The sequence below is a fragment of the Erinaceus europaeus genome, chromosome 5 (assembly GCF_950295315.1).
Source record: "Erinaceus europaeus chromosome 5, mEriEur2.1, whole genome shotgun sequence".
NCBI classification, from domain to species: Eukaryota; Metazoa; Chordata; class Mammalia; order Eulipotyphla; family Erinaceidae; genus Erinaceus; species Erinaceus europaeus.
The window spans coordinates 21,516,635-21,537,579 of NC_080166.1; the positions used below are offsets into that span (position 1 = coordinate 21,516,635).

The window sequence follows — 20,945 nt, forward strand, 5'->3', positions numbered from 1 at the left end:
GGACATGACAAAAAAAAAAAAAGAAACACAAAAACTACAGACCAATATCTCTGATGAACATAGATGCTAAAATACTGAACATAATTCTAGCCAACTGGATACAGCAATATATCAAAATTTTTGTACATTATAGCCAAGTGAGATTTATCCCAGGAATACAAGGATGGCTCAATGTATGTAAATCGATACATGGGACACGCCACATCAATAAAAGATTAACCAAAAACCATATGACTAACTCAATAGATACAGAGGAAATCTTTGACAAAATCCAACATCCCTTCATGATCAAAATGCTACAAAAAAAAGGGAATAGATGGAAAATTCCTTAACCTAGTAGAGTCCATATACAGCAAATTTTTAGCCAACATGATAATCAATGGAAGGAACTGGAAGCATTCCCACTTAAATGAGGAACTATACAGGGCTGCCTACTATTACTATCCAGCATAGTATTGGAAATTTTTTTGCCATAGTAATCAAGAAATAACCAAGTATTATAGAAATGTAGATTGGGAGAAAAGAGGTCAAATTACCACTATTTGAAGATGATGATAGTATACCCAGCAAAAGCAATAAAATATTTAGGAATAAACCTGACAAAAATGTGAAAGACTTGTAAACTGAAAACTATGAGTCACTATTCAAGGAAATAGAAAAAAGATACAAAGAAGTGGAAAGATATCCCATGTTCATGGATTGGAAGAATTAATATCATCAAAATGAATATTCTACCATGAGCCATATACAAATTTATTTCAATCCCTATACAAATGTATATCAATCCCCATCAAGGTACCACACAATTTCTTAAGAGAATAGACCAAAAGCTACAAAAGTTTATCTGGAACAGAAAACACCTAGAATTGCCAAAACAATCTTGAAAAAAGAACAGAACTGGAGGCATCACACTCCCAATCCTCAAACTATATTATAGAGCCATAATAATAAAAATTTCCTGATACTGGAACAAAAATAAACACACTGGCCAGTGGAATAGAATTGAGAGCCCAGAAATAGGCCCCCACACCTATGAGCATCTATGTTTTGAGAGGGGGAAATGAGAAATGGAGAAACGAGAGTCTCTTCAACAAATGGTGTTGGAATAATTGGGTTGAAGTGTACAGAAGAAGGAAACTGATTACTGTATTTCTCCACACACAAAAGTAAATTTCAAATGGATCAAGAACTTGGACATTAGACCAGAATCTACCAGATACTTAGAGGAAAATATTGGCAACACTCTTTTTCATCTAAATTTTATAAGCATCTCCAGTGATACAAATTCAACTGCAAGGAAGACAAAACCAGTAATAAACCCTGGCTCTTAAATAAATGGCAAGAACTCTCAAGTGATAATATCATGGAATGAATTTACACACAGGCATCAAGTTCTTTAAACAAAAGACTCTTCCTCTGTATTTGCAATTCCTATCAATCACCTTCACCTTGCTGTAAATCCTGCCATCCCCGAGGCTCAGGACTGAGGGAATGAGAACATCCCATCTCCATTTCAAATTGCCCTGATGCTATTATTTGAATTATAATTAAGCAATGACATTAGAGGGAACTCAGATATGTTAGTATTTAGAGGTTGTGTCAATAAAATCAAAGATAAAAATGTAAATGCTAGGGAGTCAGGCGTAGCACAGGTGGTGTAAAGCGCAAGGACCGGCGAAAGGATCCTGGTTCGAGCCCCCTGCTCCCCACCTGCAGGGGAGTCCCTTCACAGGCGGTGAACCAGGTCTGCAAGTGTCTCTCTTTCTCTCCCCCCATCTCCCCCTCCTCTCTCCATTTCTCCCTGTCCTATCCAACAACAATGACAGCAATAACAACAACAATGACAAACACCAAGGGCAACAAAAGAGACAATAAATAAATATAAATTTTTTTTAAAAAAATGTAAATGCTCAATAGCACCAAAAACAGCACATATAGCGTTCTATAAATATTTATTCACAGAACACATGAGTGAACAATTCTAGAACGTTGTCACAAGCATCAACTGTAGACCACAAGATACTGACATATACCTATGGACCTTTAATACATAACATACATAATGTGCGTGTGTATCTCTACGCAAGGTGAGCATTTTGAAAGCTGTTATTTGACATATTTACATTTTGCACGGGGAGCTCCTCCAGAGGGAAGGGGGTGTAACCCCTGGGCCCACATCTCTTATTACTAATGTTAGTTGTTCTTTGCTTGAATGCCTTATGAACTAAGGATGGCAGTCATGGTGGGTCTTCTCTTTGCATGGATCTACTGCAGGAAAAGCAGCCTGCTTGACAATGTTTTGCTGAAACCAACAGCAGCATGAGTTTGTGTAGCTAAGCATTCCTCAGAGGAAGAACTTTCAGTTTTCCCTCAGGAGAATTGTAGATGGGTCCTGTTTTTATCGTAATATCCTAATGGTTTTTGAGATAATTCTCACTGTCTGACTATTTTTAGTTGTCAGCATCAGGGGAACAATTAGAAAATCAGCTTCAAAGGGAAGTGTTCCCTGGGGCTGGGTGGTTGCGTACCTGGTAGAGCTCATGTTGTAGCTGCTGAGAGGACTTGGGCTAAAGCTCATGGTATCTGCCTACAAAGGGGAAGCTTCGGGAGTGATAGAACAGTGATGCAGTCTGTGCCGCTGTATTTCTTTTCTCTAGCTATTTCTGTCTCTCACTCTCTGTCAAAAAAAAGGAAACGGGAAAATGGCAACAGTGAAGTCTGGCAGGGACTGAGCCTCAGCAATAATCTGGGTAGTAAAAAGAAGGACAGGAAAGGAAAGACAAGAAAAGGAAAAATTAGACATTTCAGTGACAAGAGGTTGGGTGGTACACTGGGTTGAGTGCTTACAGGCTACCATGCACAAGGACACAGGTTCAAATCCCCAGCCCCCACCTGCAATTCTCGATCACCCTTTCCCTTCTCTGTTTCTCTCTGTTTTATCAAATAATATAAAATAAAGGGGAAAATGGCTGCCAGAAGTGGTGGATTCATTACCCAGGCAGCAAGCCCCAGTGATATGTATGGTTCAAAAAACAAAAGGAAGGGGCCAGCTGGTGGCACACCTGGTTGAGTGAACATGTTAAAATGAGCAAGGACATGGGTTCGAGTGCCTGGTCCCCACCTTCAGGAGGAAAGCTTTACAAGTGATTAAGCAGGGCTGCAGTTGTCTCTCTGATAATTAAAAAATAAAAATAAAATAAATATACTGTAAAATGATATTTCAGTGACAAGACAGGGCATATAGTACAGAAAAGTAAATGATGAGGAGGAAAAATAGTCAGGGAGCAAGAAATGAAAAGAAACAGTGATAACATTAGGCAAGCTACTATAAGGAGAAAAAAAAAAAAAAAAACGTGACTGGAGCCAGAAGATACAGGAGATGATTATCAGACAGAGCACAAGCCACATGCTTGAGGTCCTGGATTTGAACCTCAACACCATATGGAAGCTCCAGGCTCTAGGTCCCAGCACACTAGGCTAGTTCCATGTTTGTCACAGGAGGCCCGTGCTGTAGAGGACAAGGCACTGGGTTCAAGCCCCAACATCACAGGTGAACAGAATGGATGATACCAGGCGACTCCACAGACAGTATAACAGTGCTGTGCTGTCTTTCCTCTCAGTATATTTCTCTTAATGGAAAAAAACAAAAAGTTGGGCCAGGTTGTGGCGCACCTGGTTGAGCACACATGTTGCAATGCCCAAGGACCCAGGTTCGAGCACTGGTACCCACCTGCAGAGGGGGAAAGCTTTGCAAGTGGTGAAGCAATGCTGCAGGTGTCTCTCTGTCTCTCTCTCTCTCTCCCTCTCTCTCTCTCCTTCTTCCTCTGGGTTTCTGGCTGTCTCTATTCAATAAATAAATAATTTTTTAAAAGTTGAGAAGGCTAGTGGTTTTGCTCATGTGCAAGGTTTTGACATCTCTCCCAGCTGATTCAAATGAATTAATAAATGAGCAAACAAATACCATTGTCTTCTATATGACACTCCAGGTACTAATTATTGTGGAGATACAAAAGATGAGGAAAGGAAATTCTCTAGCAGGCTTATGTTTCGACCACATGTATATAAAACAAGTTGCGTTGGTTCCTCAGTGACAGTTTTATTTGCCACCTCACAACTCACTAATGTTCATAATCTTCATTGTTGAACTCTTTAGTCCCCAGAGAATCAATTTTTTCTAAGAGCAGTCCAGCACTAATTCAATGGCAATCATTTGAAAATGATTCTAAATCAGGTTACATGTCTGAGAGAAATGGAAAAATAGAAAACATGTTTTCCTAGGAGATGAGGAGATATTATGCTGCATTATAAAAATAACACGTTCATATTCATGAAAGAATCAATAAACTTTTGCAGAAACTTGACAGGATTAGTACTGTAGTATAAGTTACATAATATAGTGTGTTTTGTTTTTTGTTGTTTGTTTGTTTGTTTGAACCAGAGCACTGCTCAACTCTGACTTATGGTGGTGCCTGGGATTGAACCTGGAACACTCAGGCATGAGAGTCTCTTGGAATAACAGTTATGTTATCTTCCCCACCCTCACGATGCTGCTCTTCAATAGAAAAATCAGGAACACACTTAGTATTAGCATTAGTAAATCACTATGTGGACCTTGGAATGGGGACCTGAAATCATAGCTATGTTTCTCTTCTTTACTGGTTCTGAGTGGGGAGAAATATCCTATGAACAAAAGGAGTTATTTGATATGTTCTATGAAGGATACAGACACAAAACTTGGGAGTTGAGGCTGCTATTTAGACCAAGATACATTCCTCACCTACTTCCTATTTCACTTCCCTCAATCTAAGCCTAGCCCTGTCAGATAAAGGAAGACTACAAAAGCTGGATAAGGGCCAGAGACTGGCACACTTTAATGCCCTTTTGGTCACTTACCAGGCCACCCCATCATCTAGGGGGCCCTAGTCAGGGAATCCTAGGTTCCCCACACAGATATGATGGGCCTAGACCTCTCTCCACTATTACTGGTCATCTCCACCAGAAACAACATCAGAAACCCTCTTGTGGGTCTCTACAAGACCTTGCTCTCAAAACAGAACAACAAGGGTAGAAACTGCCCCCACTCTCTGAAGGGAGGCTGCGTCAACATACTCTACTACTCAAGGAAGACTGGTCCTGAAATGAGTGCAGCCTAGAAGGTTCATAGTTGTGACGATGGAATGTGAGTTCAGACTGGCGGGATGTAGAGATTACACAGATCCCTGCGCTAACTATGGATGGATGTGAGTGCTAGGCCAGATCTATGGGGTTTACAGCTAGTGATATTTATATTTACAGTTAGGGGTTTCCCATATCTGGGAGCTACTCTCTGAGGCAGTTTTCTAGTCCTATTACCAACACTGACAATACTTTCACACACACTGCCATCCTCCCTGCCCTGCACATGTTAGCTATCAGGCTCAGCCAACAACTAGTAAAGTCATGGGTCCCTTGGAATATACCTAAAGTAGACTTCGTAGCTTCTGCCAACATGAAGACCCCAAATTTCATCTGCTTCTTACCTTTAGGTTCCTGATTATCAAACAATTTGCTCTGCTTTATATCTTAATGCTTTTCAGCCACCAAGTTGCAGATGCTACCATGACACCAAACTGACTTCCCTGGGCAGACATCTTCACCAATGTGTCCTGGAACCCAACCTCCCCAGAGCCCTACGCTACTAGGGAAATACAGAAACAGTCTGGGAGCATGGATTGGCCTACCAATGCCCATATCCAGCAGAGAAGCAACTACAGAAGCCAGACCTCCCATTTTGTGTACCCCATAAAGATCTTTGGTCCATACTCCCAGAGGGATAAAGAATAGGAAAGCTTCCAATGTAGGGGATAGGATGTGGAACTCTGGTGGTGGGGGTTGTATGGAATTGTACCCCTCTTATCACATGATCTTGTCAATCATAATTAAATCATTAAAAAAAAAAAACAGGTTCAAGCCAACAGTTCCTACATGTGCAGGGGAGAGGTAGTGAAGTGGTGCTGTAGGTTTCTCTATCTCTCCTCCTCTATCTCCTCCTCTTTTCTAATTTTTTTTCTGTTCTATCAAGTAAAAAAAAAAAAATGTCACCAGGAGTGACAGATACATAGTCCATGCACTAAGCTCCAGTGATGAGTCTGGTGGTAATAAAACAATAAAGTAATAATCAAAACAGGAAGCTCAAAAAATAAAAAAGATTAGTTATAACAGAAATGAACCACAGTTATAGTAGCTTTCTGAAGAAGGATAAGATAGGACAAAATAATATGCTATGTAGAAAAATAATATATGTCATTGTAGGCTAAACTCCAGAGGTCGGTGATTGCTGGGGTAGGTGATGAAATCTCAATCTCTCTCCTCTCTCTCTTTCTCTGTGTGTGTGTGTGTGTGTGTGTGTGTGTGTGTGTATGCTCTCACTGTATTGCCTATTAAGTACTTTGCTACATCCTGACACAGTGAAATTATTATTTAGATAAGAATTTTCAATGAATTTTAAGAGATGTTTTCTTGGGTTCTATTTTCCGCTCCTCAAAGTATAAAAAAATAACTTTCACATATTTATTTTAAATTACTATGAATAATATATATATGTATATATATATATATGTATATAATGTCTGTGTATGACCTGGGAAATAGTATGGATTCAGAAAAAGAGTAGTTAAAGGTTGGAGTGCATTGCATTATGGGGAAGAAATAGCATTCTCTTTTTAAAATATTTTCATATTTTATTTAAATATATTACAAATATTTACATATATTTATTTACATGAGAGAATATGTAAGTAGATAGATAGACAGGTAGATAGACAAACAGATAGAGATAGATGACAGATAGATAGATAGATAGATACATACATACATACATACTAGAATATTGTACAGCTTTGGCTTATGGTGTTCAGCTGGGGGTTGAACTTAGGACCTTGGAGCCTTAGACCTGAATGTCACTTGCATAACTATTATGCTGTCTACTCAGCCCAGAAATAGACTCTTAAAACAAATTTAAAAGGGTGGGAGAAAAATTGAATTACTTCCTGATTGCATTCCATTGATGATGCTTAATCATTTTTAAAGACCAAACAAGATAATGATTCTTATCATGCCTAATTCACTATTCAACAATTATAACACAGCTATTACATTTACCAAGCTACTGACTTAAAGCTTTGTGACATCAATATATTAATTCCTGGTGTCTTCCTCAACAATTAATACTAAGAGTCAAGACAAAGAGTGAAGTTAAATATTTAGGAATGTACTTTTTTTTTTTTACTAGAAATAAATAGTATCAAACGTGCAAAAATTAGCTAAAATTGATTCTTATCATTCTGGTGTGTAAAGCTATTTCCACAATTTTATTATTTTTATTTCCTTCCCACAGTTTTATAGTTGATGAACCCCACTCTTGCCTGGTAATATCTGATCAATTGTGTAACAAGGAGTTGGTATTTGCTTAAAAGCAAGCTTAATTGGTTTCATTTTCTTATTTGCTTAATATCTTTAAGTTAAATTTAATTTAAACTCACTTAAGTGTCCAACTCAAGTCTACTCAATTTTATGTATTCCTTGCTCAATGAGTACCGTAAATGACTAATTTATATTTTTGCTTCTTTAGAGCTATACTCATGGGAGTTCAAGATGACATTATCAATTCTGTCCATATTCACAGGACATAATGATTTTGGGGGGGGGGTTATCACTGGGGCTCGGTGCCTGCACTACAAATCCACTGCTCCTGAAGGCTATTTTTTTCCTTTTTGTTGGCCTTGTTTATTGTTGTTATTATTGTTGTTGTTGTTATTGCTGTCATCATTGTTGGGTAGTACAGAGAGAAATCGAGAGAAGAGGGGAACACAGAGAAGGGGAGAGAAAGATAGACACCTGTAGACCTGCTTCACTGCCTGTGAAGCAACCTCCTGCAGGTGGGAAGCTGGGGACTCGAACCAGGTTTCTTACTCTAGTCCTTGTGCTTTGTGCCACGTGTGCTACCGCCCACCCATGGACATGATGGTTCTTGATGGTGAATAAGAGAGTTATCTGCATTTCTGGTACCTGACTACATAAAGTAATTGACCACACTTACACACATGGGGATCTGAATTCTCAATAGAAAATGAGAGAAAAATAATTTTAATCCCATCTTTTGATCCCCAAATATCAACAAATTTGTTCCAACTTCAGAGCATTTTTTATTCCTGTCTCACTATGAACTGTTTCTTTTTCATGCAGTATTGGCCCCCAAACTATAAAACAGTGGCTCATATACAGAGCGGCCAGCTTTCTCTGGATCACAAATTCTGGGTAGACAGAATAAAGTAGTCTCAGGGAGCCTGCCCTCACCCGCATAGGCAGTGAATTATGCTGGCAAAGTGATTCACCAATCTGCAAAGGACATTTCACAAGGTCCAGGGACTGAATGTGCCTGCCTATTGCAAAATCTCAACCAGAGCAGTTGTGACTGCCAGCCAGTTGCTCAGCAACTATTTTCATATATGGATCTGAGGGCACATTATCACAGGATGGCTGCTCTACATCAATCATTGCATATTTTCTTAAATCCAGAAGATAAGGAATCGGGGGATCCATAGTGAGGAATCACTAGGAATGGTCTTTCCATTCTATTTCACTGGCTATAATGATCTCACAACTGCTACAGAGAGACTGGAAATTCTGATTTTTTTAACCAAGTGCCTTGCCAGCATATTTCTGGGAGCATCAACAAAATTAGATACTGATTTTGGTTCTACACCTAGTAACATTGGTATTAATTCATTAGCCTTCTATTTTTTCAATGCCATGCAATATGGACTTCCTATGTTTCCAATTCCTACACAATATACAGTAGTCCAAGATTTATCACCAATTTCTTTTTTATATTTATTTATTTATTTCCTTTTAGTTGCTCTTGTTTTTTATTGTTGTTGCAGTTATTCTTGTAGTTGTTACTGATGTCATCATTGTTACACAGGACAGAGAGAAATGGAGAGAGAAGAGGAAGACAGAGAAAAGGAGAGAAAGAGACAGACACCTGCAGACCTGCTTCACTGCCTGTGAAGCAGCTCCCCTGCAGGTGGGGAGCAGGGGGCTCACACCGGGATCCTTACGTGGGTCCTTGCGCTTCGTGCCATGTGTGCTTAACCCGCTGCGCTACCGCCCGACTCCCTACAATTTCTTCTTAAGAAAGACAAAGCTTGTTTGTTGACTTGAAGATTTTTGGATTGATACATTTCATTTTCCTATAAGAGAAGCACATTTCATAACTAGGGTTATTGACTAACTACTTCTCACTTTATACAATAAATGGAAGAAAGTATTTCAAAATCTATCTATAGTATTTGTGCAAATACTGTTGAAGTTCCATAATGGAAATGAATTGACAAAAGAGGTTCTGCTCTGAAACAACATTTATGTCATACCCGTATTTTGTATCATAATAGAAATACTTTCATTTTCACCTATTATTGTCCTTTCTTTGCTATTGTCACTATTGTTCTTCTTATTAATATTAATATCATTATTATTACTGCTAAGCTTATTGCTGGGGGTCTGTGCCTGCATCAGAAATCCACGAATCCAGGTAGGTTTTTTCTTTTCCTTTTTTTCTCTCTTTTCTTTCCTTCCCCTTTCTTTCTTTCTTTCTTTCTTTCTTCCTTTCTTTTTTTCTCTCTCTCTCTCTCTTTTTCTTTCTTTCTTTCTTTCTTTCTTTTCTCTCTTTTCTTTTCTCTTTAGCAAAGCACTGCCTAGTTCTGGCTTACGCTGATGTGGGGAACTGAATCGGGGCTCAGAGAAAGCCTCGAGCACTAGAATCTGTTTGCCTAACCATAAACACCCTCTAGGAAGTCATTTTGTCCATTCTTTTTTTTTTTTAATTTGGTAGGAACGGAGAGAAATTAAGAGAGGAGAGGAAGACAGGGAGAGAGAAAACTATAGCTGAAGAGCCACTTCATATTTAATGAAGCTCCCCAACTACAGATGGGGAATGCGGGTTTGAACCCAGTGTGGATCACCAGGTGCATGACTACCTGGTCCCAAACTTTTTATCAACTGATAAATATAAAATACTACTTTTGGGAAACAATTTGAAAGTAGATCTTTTTATAGAGCTATGTAAAGTAAGTATTGGCTAACCTTAGCATTTGTAAAGATGCTTTACACATTTACATCATGATCATCCACCAGTGATTTTTTTTTCTGTAAAACTCTAACTGCTAATTAATTCAATTATATCTGTCAGACTGGAGAAAGAATGTAGAAAACATTGTTTCTGATACCTCCTCCTTCTGGCTATCCACTAAGTGCATTTTATAGCAGATTGATTTCTGTAACAAGATGCTAAGCAAAGGTCATCTGTGAGAATTACAGTTATTGTTGGTCGGGACCTGAGCAATAATGGTAATTGTTTTGCAGACTATGCCACTTTATCTCATCCAGAACCAGTGCTCGGAGTTGGGTTAGTCAAATCTCAAGGTAAAGATTGGTTATTTTAACTTACTTCCTATAAAATTTATTATTTTATATGTTCTAAATGTAGATCTTTTGTTTATCACATCTATACAATCATTCGTTTTTATTATTTAAGTTTTTATTATCTTTATTTAGTTACTGGATAGAGACAGCCAGAAGTCAAGAGGGAAGGGGTTCATAGGGAGAAAGACATCTGTAGCCGTGCTTCACCACTTGTGAAGCTTTGGGGACTCAGGGCTTGAACCTAGGTCCTTGTGCATTGTGGTATGTGCGCTCAGGCAGGTGTGCCACCACCTGGCCCCCAAACTTTCTTTAAGAGAGCTTCTGAAGTTGTAGCTATGGAGTAGCATATGCCTCACATTACTCCCCTGATCAAATAGTTAAAAACAATGAAAATTTACCTGAAAATTTGCCAAACTACAACTAGAATTGCTTTAGAAACTCACTTTGCCACTGGTGGGTGCAGGTACACGTGGTCAGTAGATGAGAAAAAAAAGTGGGTGAGGGAGAGACTCTTTGGATGTAAGAAGGCATGATTAATTGTCACTTATCTATCAGATAAAATAGACTTTCAGGCAAAGAGTGTGATAAGAGACAGACATGAGCACTACATTTTGGTCAGAGGATTGATGCATCAAGAAGACATAACTATTTCCAGTTTATATGCTCTCAATATGAACACACTTAAATATATAAAACAAGTACTTGCTGATCTCAAAGGAGACACAACCAGCAACATAATAACAGTAGAAGACATTAACACATCACTCACAGCAAGAGACAGATCATCAGGAAAAGGAATCAAGAATGAATGTTATGTTTTAAATGAAGTCATAGGTGAGATGAACTTAACAGATATAATCATAAACTTCCACCATCAAATAAAAGAATACATATTATTTTCAAGAGCACATAGAATATTCTCAAATATTGACAATGTGTTGGGACACAAAGACAGCCTTAGTAAATATGTGAATATTGAAATCATGAAAAATGACCTCTGATCATGAGGCTGTGAAGTTATAAATCAACAAGAAAAAGAAATACAAACTATAGAGACCACACAATATGCTTCTGAGTAAAACCTGAATAAATGAAAACATCAAAAGAAAATAGCTAAAACACTCTGGAGGGAAAAAAAAGGGGGGGAACTAAAGGTATCAAGATGCCCAACTTCAGTTTGTACTCTGAAGCAAAATTAATTAACAAAAGGTGGTGATAGAATAAAATAGACATTTGGATCAACGTAACAGAATAGAGAGCCCGGAAATGAGCCTACACCTACAGCACCTATATAACAGAGAGGCCAAAAGTATTCAATGGGGTAAAGAAAGTCTTCGTTCATAATGACCCTGGGTCCATACTCCCAGAGGAATAAAGAATAGGAAAGCTATCAGGGGAGGGGCTGGGATATGGAGTTCTGGTGGAGGGAACTGTGTGAAGTTGTACCCCCTTATCCTACAGTCTTTGTCAGCGTTTCTGTTTTATAAATAAAAATTTAAAAAAAGAAAGTCTCTTCACCTAATGGTGCTGGGAAATTGGACAGCCACATGTAGAGAAGTGAGTCTAGAACATCATACAGCAAAAGCAAATCAAAATGTATCAGAGACATGGCTATCAGACTAAAAACTCTAAAATATATAGAAGAAAACACTGGTGAAACATTACAGAATCTTCACAAAGATGTACTTGGAGACTCAAATCCCTGGGCATGAGAAAGGAAAACAATAGTAAATAAACAGGACTGCATCAAATTAAATTGATTTTACATGTCATGAGCATACCAGCCAAGAATAACCAAGGAACCAAGCAAATGGGAGAAGACAGCTGCACATTACACGCCTGATAAGTAAGTGTTATCAAACATCTATCTATAAAAAACTGACATATCTCAACAAAACAAAACAAAAATAGCCCAAGGAAAAAATGGGTCAAGTAATTACACAGAAAGTTTTCTAGGAGGCTGGGTGATGGTGCTCCTGGTGGAGTGCATATGTTACAACGCACAAGCTCCGGGTCTCCACGTGCAGGGGAAAAATCTTTGCTAATGGTGAAGCAGTGCTGCAGGTTTCTGTCTCTTTGTCCCTCTTTCACTCTATCTTCCCCTTCTCTCTCCATTTATGACATTTTGTACCCAATAAATAAAGATAATTACAACACAATTTTTAAAAGGGATTTCTTACCTTAATTTTTTTAAAAGACATAGTAAATTTTTTCACTTCACTTATCAGTAGAAAAATGAAAATTAAAACCACACTGATATTCTACCCCTACACCTGTGAGAATGCTCCTACAACAACAAAACAGAAAATGAAAGATGTTTATGAGGTTGTGAAGAAGAAAAAAGGACTATGATGCCAGCAGATGGGAGTTGAAACTGGTGGAACCCTTTTGCAAGACTGTATGGTCAGTCCTTAAACAAATATTATTGGAATTAACTTATGATCCAGCAATTTCAATTTTAGGTATTTATCCAAAGGACATGGAATAGACTAATTCAAAGGGCCATATGCTTCCCTATGTACATGGCTGCATTTATTCAGGATAGACAAAGGGTGGAGAGTGGAGCTGCATAAATGTCCATTGACAGATGACTAGCTAAAGAAGTCTTGGGATACAGACTTCATGAAATACTGCTTTGCGATCAAAAAGACTCTCTTGTGTCCTTTGGGACAAAATGGATGGAACTATAGGTGACTATGCTTAGCAAAATAAGTAAAGAGATGAAAGACAACTATTAAATGGCTTCACTCATATGTAGAATTTAGAGAAATGATACACAGCAACTTGTAAAAAATCAATCAACAAACAAACAAAAACCTACCAGAAACAACAAACAAAAAACAGTTCTAATAATTTGTGAGAAGAGTGGTGGTTATCTTTGGGAGATGGGGCAATGAAGTCACAAAATTTTGCCTGTGGGAATGGTGTGGAACTATACACTATAATCTTACAATCTTATATCCTCCTATTAATCACTAATTGCTGAGAAATTGTCACATCTGCCATGTTATCCCCTCAGGCTATTGCTAATTCCTTCAAGAGTTGGGACATTCTCTGGGACATTCTCAGAGCGCCTGTTCCACCATGTTGTGCCCTCAGGGAATTGTCAATTCCCCCGCGATATTTGGAGTGCTTTGGTTACTCCCCCTTCCCATTCTCATGAGTTATTATCCTACCCTGGAGTGCTATGGTTACTCCTCCCCCTTCCCATTCTCATGAGAACTACTCCCATAAAAGCCCTTCTTCTTCCACACCTCTCTCTCTTGCCAGCCTTTCACTTGGGTGATTAGCCTTTCACTTGGGTGATTAGATGCAGGGAAGGTTGCTGCGTGAGGCGGCCATTTTTGCTACCTCCAGGTGGCCCAAGCTGCTTCTCTTCCACCCAACTCTGAGGTGCCAGCGCAAATAAAGGGTTGAGTTCCCTTTCTGCTCCAAACCTCCTTTTTCTGCATCCCGCCACCACAAATGACAACTAATAAAAGATGAAAAACATAAACTAAATTAAATGCTTCAGCACAATTTCACTATACAAGATGTGTTAAGTAGAACTATCATTTTTCTGACAGTATGCATAAGAACGTGGACTAAAATAAATTCTTCCAAATACAATATATATATTTTTTTACCTTTGAGTAATACTATTTCAAACTCTCATCAGGGTTTACAGTGTAATTTTAAAAATTATTCTCAATATCACATGAAGAGAGAAAAAAAGATTAGTTTAAAGCACACACACGCACACACACACACACACACACACACACGTTTGCTTTATATTAAAAGTCCTTCTGAAGTCAAGTAAGTTATTGTATACATGAGGTCCTGCATTTGATCTTTGAGATCGCACACAATTCCTGTTCTATCATGAAGATTAATAAACAGGCAGTCTTTCCACCACAACGGTGGATGCCTTGTGCAGAAGTTACCGAGCCTCCGCTGATAACCCTAGTGACAAGGTATAGATACACAGAGCTACAGCTAATGCTGAACGCATCTTGCTCAGACCTCATACTCAGTCTCATGGACATTAAGCTCGTTCTGCACTTAAAACCTCTAAGGATGATTTATTGTTGAATTAAAATCCATAAAGCCATTCAAAAATGGGGGGAGGACATGGACAGACTATCCACTACAGAAGAGATCCAAAAAGCCGAGAAACACATGAAAAAATGTTCCAAGTCTCTGATTGTCAGAGAAATGCAAATAAAGACAATAATGAGATACCACTTCACTCCTGTGAGAATGTCATACATCAGAAAAGGTAACAGCAGCAAATGCTGGAGAGGTTGTGGGGTCAAAGGAACCCTCCTACACTGCTGATGGGAATGTCAATTGGTCCAACCTCTATGGAGAACAGTCTGGAGAACTCTCAGAAGGCTAGAAATGGACCTACCCTATGATCCTGCAATTCCTCTCCTGGGGATATATCCTAAGGAACCCAACACAGCCATCCAAAAAGATTTGTGTACACATATGTTCTTGGCAGCACAATTTGTAATAGCCAAAACCTGGAAGCAACCCAAATGTCCAACAACAGATGAGTGGCTGAGCTAGTTGTGGTATATATATATATATATATATATATATATATATATATATATATATATATATATATATAATGGAATACTACTCAGCTATACAAAATGGTGACTTCACTGTTTTCAGCTGATCTTGGATGGACCTTGAAAAATTCATGCTAAGTGAAATCAGTCAGAAACAGAAGGGTGAATATGGGGTGATCTCACTCTCAGGCAGAAGTTGAAGAACAAGATCAGAAAAGAAAACACAAGCAGAACCTGAACTGGAATTGGCATACTGCACCAAAGTAAAAGACTCTGGGATGGGTGGGTAGGGAGAATACAGGTCCAAGAAGGATGACAGAGGACCTAGTTGGGGTTGTACTGTTATGTGGAAAACTGAGAAATGTTACGCATGTACAAACTATTGTATTTACTGTCGAATGTAAAACATTAATTCCCCAATAAAGAAATTAAAAAATCCATAAAACCGATGCAAATATACCTTAAGATTTTGTATATGGCTAGCAGTATTATGTACATTTTATCATTGTTATCCCCTTTGTTATTTCATTGACATTTGCACCTTTAAAATGGCTGTTCACTTAAAACATCACAATGTGTAGGCATTAGTCTCTTTTGTTGTTATGTTAGGAAACATCATGAAAAATATACCAGAAAAAGCATATGTTCACACGTATCCATAAACTAGGGCAAAATATATACTTGAAAGCAAAAGTACACAATAGTCTGCAGTGAGTACCCCACAACATTTCATCTGCACTATTCTAGCCTTTAGGTCCATAATTGTTCAACAATTTGTTTGGCTTTGTATGATAATTCTCTTTTAAGCCACCAGGTTCCAGATGCCAGCAGGATGCCGACCAGACTTCCCTGGACAGAAGACCCCACCAGTGTGTCCTGGAGCTCCGATTCCCCAGAGACCCACCCTACTAGGAAAAGAGAGAGGCAGGCTGGGAGTATGGATCGACCAGTCAACGCCCACGTTCAGTGGGGAAGCAATTACAGAAGCCAGACCTTCCACCTTCTGCATTCCACAATGACCTTGGGTCCATACTCCCAGAGGGATAAAGAATAGAAAAGCTATCAGGGGAGGGGATGGGATACGAAGATCTGGTGGTGGGAATTGCGTGGAGTTTTACCCCTCTTATCCTATAGTTTTGTTAATATCTCTTTTTTTAAATAAATAAATAAATAAATTTTTAAAAAATGAGTTTTGTCAATAATTATTAAATCAATAAAAAATAAGTATCTCAGCATATGAAATAGCATAGAATAAATAATTTCCTAACTGAATATAAATACATTATTTAATAACTAATAAGCTTTTGTCTCTATGTAAAATAGAAATAAGGGGTAATGATTAATTTTTTTTGCTTTGTTTCATTAGTGAATTTTTTAAATGATTGATAAGATGATGGGATAAGAGGGGTACAAAGGTTCTATTTAATCTTTGATTGGATGTAGGGAGGGAATAGTTCACCCAGTAGAGTACATCCATGTTGTCTCAGACATGTGTTAAGTTAGTCGATGAATGAATTTTAAGTCCACTTATATGAGTTTTCATCATGAATTTTCTACAAATTGTTCTTTTTTGTTAATAGCCAGCTTCCCTCTGCTTCCATTTATCATACTGAAAATGATGGTGGAACATAAAACTTGACAACATAAATCCCTTGACTTTTAAAATTTTATGAATTCATGTCTAAAGTGAAAGGAAATCACTAATCGGAATGCTTCCTTAACCTTAAATAAGATAAGCATAAAGATCTAGTAAACTGTATTTTATTGGCACATTATCTGTTCCATTTCATTATCCTGATTAATTTACTTTTGTAAGTTTGATACAAATTGTTATACCAGTCAGCAAAACATTCAAAAGCATTTTAACAAACCTGTGAGCTTATAATCCATTTCCAAATTCTGAGCGCAAAACTTAAGGTAAATAATTTGCTAAAGTTCTACTATAAGACAAGAGTTACGATGAACTGTGATATAGGGACTGACCATCTGAATTCTAAATTTTGCCCTTAATAACATGTAACCTCAAACAAATACCTCCTTCAGAACTCAATTCCTTCACAAGGAAATAAAGTGATCAAACTAAATAAAAAAAAATGTGTGTGTTTCAACCTACTGGTTAATGGCATTTCAGTGTGAGACAATACAGTTATTAAATAAAATTTATATAACTGATGATTCAGTAATGAATTTCTGCAAACATAAGAATTCACAGATGAATTACAGAAAAGAAATAGAAACATATTGACGGTCCATCATTGAAAAAAACATGGTGAATAGTAAAAATGTACATTTCAACAGAACACAAAGAAGACAATTCAATGTTCTGACTTTAATCATAGCATTTATAACTCTGGTCACAAAACTTCTGCTTTACCATAATCAGTCTCCATTCAAAATAACTGGTAACATTTCAATAGCCCTGGCAAATAAGAGACTGGAATATAAAGGGACTATCAAAATGGATCTTTATAAGTAATTACTATACCAACGACTGCCACCTCTCCAGATTCAAAGGAGGTCTCGAAACTTTACATCAGGCTCAATCTGACGCTGTTGACTGGCTACTGGAAGAAGGGCAAACTCTAGAAGAAGAACTATACCAAGAGTTCTTATTAACATCTTATCCATAGCAACAGATTCTTTAGTTTTTAGTATGTTTGTTTGTAACTTACTCCAGCCATTTTAAACATAATTTCAGCTAAATTCATTATCCTAGAATTATTTAGTTGCATAGCAATAGGCCTTTTCAGCATGAATTACTAAAAATGTCTTACTTTTAAGGGGATAGTGAGCCTTTTATTTTATAATCCCTCTTAGCACTTTCTACAAACAACTGTCTAGATTTGCATATTTTAAAGAACTTTATAATAGGGCATATATACATTGATTTCCATTCAGTTTCAGCCAGTAAAATATTGAAATTAAAATGCATCAAACAGGAAGCACACCTGTAATTCAACAGATCTTTTAGCTCAAAGGAACAAATAAATATGAGTAAAGACAATTTCAAAGAGCAGTATTCAAGTGACACTGTATTTTATGTCTCAGATAGTCGTGTTTAATGAAATACTTAAACTATAATAAATGTGTATAACCAAATAACATTTTTGCTTGAATAATATGCTATTCATATAGCCACTTCACAGCTAAGGCATAAATGACAGCCGAGTCTAGCTAGCACAACTCAAATTTTATTTGCATATGACTGCTTCAACCATTCATTGTTCATACAAACACACACAAATATTCATATAGACTCTCAGACATATGCAGACACACACAACTGGCATTTTTTCCTTTTTTTTTTTAGCAAGTTCAATAGGTCAATGGAAATATTAGATGTAGGTGTATATCTTAGAAATAGTCCCTGAATCATGAAGCAAATAGAATATTTACTTATAAAATCTATTTAGCTATACCCAGTGGCAATTACTGAGTGAGTAGGCATGTGAATGGACGACATGAATGTGCATATGTACTTGGGTGTGTTGTGCCTTTCTGTGTGTAAGAATGTGTAATCCAAAACAAGGTAACTAGATGATAGTCTCCTATTTCATCCCTTAAGGGATGCATATATGTGTATAAAGTAAGTTATATATTTCTTTCATATTCAAATTTCTATGTTTACTGGGAGCAAAATGAGCAACAGATAATTAGTTGTTTGGTGTTTTTTTTATCAGTATAATGCCAATCACATTTCAATGAGAAAATATGTTTAAAAGATGTATAGTATACAATAAATTTATAAACACTAAATTCAGCTATATTTCATCTACTGTTAAACACTTCTTTATAAAATATATATTTATTGATTTATTTATTTTTCCTTTTGTTGCCCTTGTTTTTATTGTTGTTGTAGTTATTATTGTTGTTATTGACATCATTGTTGTTGGATAGGACAGAGAGAAATGGAGAGAGGAGGGGAAGACAGAGAGGGGGAGAGAAAGATAGACACCTGCAGACCTGCTTCACCGCCTGTGAAGCGATTCCCCTGCAGGTGGGCAGCCAGGGGCTCGAACTGGGATTCTTAAAACACTTCTAATATACGATTATATACATATTCTCTTTTTTTTCAGAATCTAATAACCAGGTTAATAAATATATTGTTTTTTTAATATTTATTATTATATTGGGACTAAAATTACTTCTATGTCTCATACTCATTTTAGATCACATTATATCATTTTTTCTATTTCCCAATTTCTGTTTTTATTTCACTTAATTACATATTTTAAGATTATATAACTATTTGACTGTGTGTTTAGATATTCATTATATACAAACTACATGTGTATTGATAGATGTACTATGCATATATACATAAGTATATATAATCAATATTATGTATATTATTACATGCTAAGTTAATGTTAATACAAAAGCACGTCAAATTGTACACATATTCATATATATCACTATGTTTATTTAATTACTGTGTGTAGTACTATTTGTAGTACCTATTACTACAATATACAGCATGAATATTGCCTTTTCATAAACTCATTGAATTAAGGGCATATACTATATGTCTGAAATACATTGTTGCCCAGTGTTTCATCAACAGTAAAAGAGAGAAGACAGGCAACACGGTGAAATGCTTTTAGAAATGATGACAACATAGACTTCCAAGCTTATTCTAACATGAAGAACCCAAATCTCATCTGTATATTTTTACCTTTATGTTCCTGATCATTAAACACTTTATTCTGTTTTATATTTTGATGCTTTTCAGCCACCAAGTTGCAGATCCCAACTTGCAGACACCGACCTGACTTCCCTGGGCAGACAACCTCATCAATGAGCTCTGGAGCCCCACCTTCCCAGAGCTGAGTCTACTAGGGAAAGATTGACACAGGCTGGGGTATGGGCTGGCTAATGCCCATGTCCAGCAGAGAAGCAATTACAGAAGCCAAATCTTCCACCTTCTGCACCACATTAAGAATTTTGGTCCATATTCTCAGAGGGATAACAAAGAGGGGAACTTCCAGTGGAGGGGATGGGCTATGGAACTCTGGTGGTGAGAATTGAATTGTATTATACCCCTCTTATCCCATAATCTTGTTGATCATTATTAAAACTAATTTAAAAAAGTAATTTAGTGGTATTAAATATTATGAGTATACTTTTCACTTCAGTTAAATATACCTGGAGACATTAGTACACAAACCGAAGTCAACAGAATATAGAGCTGTTGAGACCTTAAAAATATGCTGTAGGGTAAGTGCTGTAGGTTTGTTAGCAAATATGCCTCTTTTCTATACTCTGTATATAACTTTGTCTTTTACTTGAAGAGTTTAACATGCTAATCTAATGCATAATTTTATGTGACCTGAGGGCATAGGGAGTTGTTGGAATATCCTGAAACATTTTCTGTTTTACTATCATTGTGTACATTCTGGAAATTATTAGTAAAATTTGATGATATTTTTACTGATATTGGTGACATTAAAATGACTTATATTTAACAAAAATGTTATTAACACATTGCCAACAGAGACAGAAGCATTTTAAATTATAAGAATTTAGATGGGAGTCGGGCGGTAGCACAGCGGGTTAAGCGCATGTGGCGTGAAGCACAAGGACTGGCATTAAGGATCCTGGTTAGAGCTCACTGCTCCCCACCCGCAGCAGAGTCGCTTCAAGGGTGATGAAGCAGTTCTGCAGGTGTCTATCTTTCTCTCCCCCTCTCTGTCGTCCCCTCCTCTATTTCTCTCTGTCCCATCTAACAACGATGGCATCAATAACAACAATAATTACAACAATAAACAACAAGGGCAACACAAGGGGAAATAAATAAATATTAAAAAAATTTTTTTAAAGAATTTAGAATTTTTAGACCCCAACGTTGTAACATTACTCTGAGACTCATAAATTTCTCTCATTTTGATTTCATATAAATATTATACATATAATTTTGGTATC

General features: G+C 37.1%; 1 protein-coding gene across 1 annotated transcript in view; it reads right to left on the reverse strand.

Annotated features, from left to right (window-relative positions):
• CDH18 (cadherin 18) overlaps positions 1-20,945 on the reverse strand; it is a 550,225-nt gene that overhangs the window by 230,448 nt on the left and 298,832 nt on the right.